Here is a 4,656-nt window from a genome sequence, read left to right as displayed (position 1 = left end):
TCCCTAGGGCACACTGTGGGTGGCATCATTCCCTAGGGCACACTGTGGGTGGCATCATTCCCTAGGGCACACTGTGGGTGGCATCATTCCCTAGGCAGGTGGTCCTGAACTATATAAGATACCTAGCTAACCAGCAAGCAGCATCCTTCCATGGTTTCTCCCTCAAGTTTCTGCCAGACTTCCCTGACTGTGACCTAGAAGTATAAACCAAATAAACTCTTTCCTCCTCAAGTTGATTTTGGTCCATTTTATGACAGCAACAGAAAAGGAACTAAAGCAACCTGGTGTTAGCGGAAGTGTGTGCTGTCGATTCCAGAACCGCCAGATGGTTCCCCACCCATTGTGACGGGCTGGTCTCACTGCACATTTGGTACTGTGGAGTTTTCAGAGGATCACTTCTCAGAGACAGCAGACCTACAACAAGAAAATCCAATGAACAGTGACTCAAGAGGGCCAAGATGAGAATTGAGTCCAAGATGCACGTGTCCGTGGTCGCGCCCAGGAGCGTGTGGTAGAAATTCCAGCATAATTCCTTATAAGGAGAGGAAAAGTCGGGGCTTGGCATGTAGCTGAGCTGGAAGAATGTTTTCCATCACACATAAAGCCCTGGATTCTATCTCCAGCACTGCATAAAACCAAGTGTGGTGGTTGGTGCACACCTGTAATCCCAGCATTCAGAAGAACCAGGCGCACAAGGCCACCATTGAACACATGAGTTCAAAGCCAGCATGAAATACATAAAAGCCATCCTCCTCAAAACATAAAAATCGGGATATGGAGGGCTAACTTGCCACACCGCATAAGAAGCACACGCAGCTTTTACATAAGTTATGTAATGGAGGCTGAGCCCTTGATCAAATTGGCTAGCCAGCCCAGCCAAATGGGTTGTCACCATGAATGATAGCTGTCTTCTCTCTGAAACTGTGAGCCTACACAAACCTCCCTGCTCAGGTGGCTCCATCTGATACTTCGTCACAGTGTCAAAAAAAGGAACCGATACATAGACCTTCCTAAACAGCACTCCTGTGGGATACATTAGTCCTTGGCTTATGAGTGATGCCTGGTCATCTCTGCCCAGTGGGAGGACCCAGGGATCAAGCAGAAGCCTGGAGAACTGGCTAACCCTGAGACCCAAGCTGCTGCCTTCAGCCACACCCTAAATAGCCCTCTGGGTAGCAGAGCCTCTCTGCTGGTGGGAAAGGCCAGAGGCAGGCCCTCCATAGGTACAAAGGAGGGATCAAAGAGAATCCGCAAGCACCCTGTGAAAGTGTGATTCTATAAGTAGCTACAGTGGTTTCATTATTTATGCCTGCCTGCAGAAGAGGCTTCCAAAACCTGGGCTGAGCTCTTACTGGTCGAGCTGTGCCTAGGGCGAGCCGTTGGGAGCTCCCTGGGAGTTTGTCCTTTTCAGTCTTCTGTTTCCCCTTACTTAGCCCTTGGTTGAAAATCTGCAGCTCTGGGTTCATCTCCCTCTCTTATCAGCTCCAGAGTCCTCCACGGGTGAGCAAGGCCCTTCTCTAAGCCTGAGAGGAAAAGGGAACACACACACACACACACACACACACACACACACACACACACACACGGATCTTTCGCTGCCCTCTGTAGGCTAAAGCCCAGCCTACCTCTGTGTGTACAGGTGTGAGCATGTCTGCGTGTATGTGTATGTGTGTCCACGTGCATGCACACATGTGCAAGCACACATGTGAAGGCCAGAGGTCAGCCTCGGGTGTCTTCCTCTATTGCCCTCTTCCTTATTTTTTAAATATAGTTTATTAATTCTAAGAGCATTTCACAATGCACACAATGTATTTTTACCTTTCCTATTCCTCCCTTTATCTCCCCAGATCCGCTCTCTGCCCTCTCCCAACTTCACGTCTTTTTGGTTTTTTAATAACCCATTGAGTCCAGTTACTGCTGCCCACATACATATGGAGTGGGGTCAGCTACTGCATCAGGGTCGACCTGCCGGACCCACACCTTTAAAGAAAACTGACCTCCTGCCACTCGCCCAGCAGCCATCGACTGTCAACAGCTCCTCACCTAGGGATACCTGAACCCAGAAGTTCACTGCTCAGCCGGGTTCCACCATGTCCACCCCAGTGCAGGGGATATAGACATGCACTGCCCTGTGTGTCTCCAGCAAGCACTTTGCCCACTGAGCCATCTCCCAAGCCCCCACCTTGTGTTTGTTTGTTTGCTTCTACATCCAGCCAGCCTCAGATCTTCTTTCCTGATACTGTTAGTGGGGTGAAATGGGGCTCCCTTTTGGGCTTCTTAGTCTCACTAATAAAAAAATTAGAAATAGATTCAAAAGGATAATTTTATTAGCATTTAAGACAATAGTGAAACTCCTGGCAGCTGCCAGGACATAGAAGAAGACACATCAAATCTTTACATTAGAAATGGATTAGAAGCCGAGCATGGTGGCGCATGCCTTTAATCCCAGCACTCAGGAGGCAGAGGTAGGCCTGGTCTACAAAGTGAGTGCCAGGACAGCCAGGGCTACACAGAGAAACCCTGTCTCGAAAAACCAAACCAAAAAAAAAAGAAAAAGAAAAAGAAAAAGAAAAAGAAATGGTTTAGAAAAAGAAACCGTTCATTAAGAAAGGGAAGAGGTGCCCCCAAGAGTGAGCTGAGAAATGAGCCCCCAGAGTGTCCAGCCCAGCCAATGGTCTTTCATAGTCCTCTCTCCTAGTTCTAGTTCTACGGCAGTTTGCTCATGCTCTGTCCGTGAGGCGATGCCGCTGAAGGAGGGGCTTCCCATCTTCCTCACGCGTTCAGCTGGGTTCGGATTTTTCAGTTCCTACTCGCTTACCACAGTGGGGCCAGCTCTACATCCCCGCTCTGCATCCCAGTCCTGGCCACTCTGCAGCTGGCCACTCTCCACTGCCTCAAGTGTCAGGTACCTTTTGAGTCCCCAGCAAGCAAGTGACCTGAGAATCATGTGATTCGAGAACGGATGGAAAGGTGTCGGAGAGTTCACGAACTTGTGTTTGAGGATGTACAGCTGGGCCTGAAAGGGCAAGGTCCTCGCACCCACAAGTTCCTTATCGCCACCAGTCCACCCCACCCCCCACCCCCTGACCCCAGCTCTACATGTCTCATTGGCTAAGCTGGGGTCACATGAATACCTAGGATGGCGCTTCACACGGGTCTCCTTTTTTGTCCTCAGCCCTTGCTTCAGAAGGAAATAAAGGTACTACAGGGTTTCTCTGTGTATATCTGGCTATCCTGGAACTCACTCTGTAGACCAGGATATCCTCAAACTCAGATTATCTGCCTGCCTCTGCCTTCCAAGTGCTGGTGGGATTAAAAAAGTGTGCCACCACCGTGTGTGTGTGTGTGTGTGTGTGTGTGTGTGTGTGTGTGTGTGTGTGTGTGTGTGTGCGCGCGCGCGCACATGCGCGCGCGCGCACATGCTCGTTGAGGCCAGATGCCAGCTTTTTCTGTCGTTCTTCAGGCCCTGTCCACTTAGCAATTAGGCTAGGCTGACTGGCCAGTGAGCTCCAGAGTCCTTCTTTCTCCATCCAGCAAATTCTGGGGTTCCAAGCCCACACCACCATATCCAGCTTTTTTACATGGGTTCCAAGGATCAAATTCGTGTCCTCATGTTTGCAAGACAGCGCTTTACAACTTCACTATCTCCTCAGCCCTGTTTTCTTCTTTTTGAGATGTTCTTCAACAAATGAAATCTAGTTCCTTAGAAACCAGAGAGATGACCCAATGGGTAAAGGTGCCTGCCACCAGGTCTGTTTAACACTTGACTTGGATCCCAGGATCCGCATGTGGAAGAAGAGAACCAACTCAACATGTGAGCAACACACCATGACACATATGTGTGTGCTCACAACTCGCACATAAAGGTAAATAAATAAATATAATTTTATTTAAATAGCTCTAGCTCTTCTGGGAAAGAGAGCATCTCCATAAAGAGGCCCTGACTTCCAAAATCCCTCATCTCTGAACCCCTACAGGTGGGACATCCCAAGGAGGTCTTAATGACCAGGAAGTCATGCCAGCCACCTGTACCAGATGACTGAGCTCTTCGGAAACAGGACACCTCTCAAGATACAAGATACTGCCAAAATTTACTCTCCAGCCTTTGAATTCACAAAGCGTTTAAACTTCCTTGGTTCGATGACGTTATGTGAAAATCTGCTCCTTCTGATCTGTCTCTCCTCCCAAATTAGCAATTCCAATCTCAGTGTGTTCTTCATGATGCCGATCCCGTCCCCTGGGTCGGCCGATATTCGAAGTGTGTGGATTCAGCATTGAGGTAGCATGTGTGGTACCTGGCACCAGGCCTTGTCATGATCCAAGAGAAACCCTCAAGAGATGTTCCTGGGTGGGGGAATAAAATCAAGATGTGATGTTCTTGAGGCCCCACAGTTACTGAGACGTAGTCCTGATGCTGACCAATCAACACATCAAGAATTTTTTATGTGAGTTCTGGGAGATCAAAGCCAGGTCTTCATGCTTTCACGGCAAGCATTGTGCGGAGTGAGCCACCCCCACGGCCCCTGACCATTGGTTTATTATAAAGGACAAGAATCAGGTCTGATGCCGGGCGTGGTGGCGCTCGCCTTTAATCCCAGCACTCGGGAGGCAGAGGCAGGCGGATTTCTGAGTTCGAGGCCAGCCTGGTCTACAAAG

Source organism: Mus caroli, chromosome 5 (assembly GCF_900094665.2).
Source record: "Mus caroli chromosome 5, CAROLI_EIJ_v1.1, whole genome shotgun sequence".
Lineage (NCBI taxonomy): Eukaryota > Metazoa > Chordata > Mammalia > Rodentia > Muridae > Mus > Mus caroli.
Note: the sequence above shows the minus strand (reverse complement) of the source record.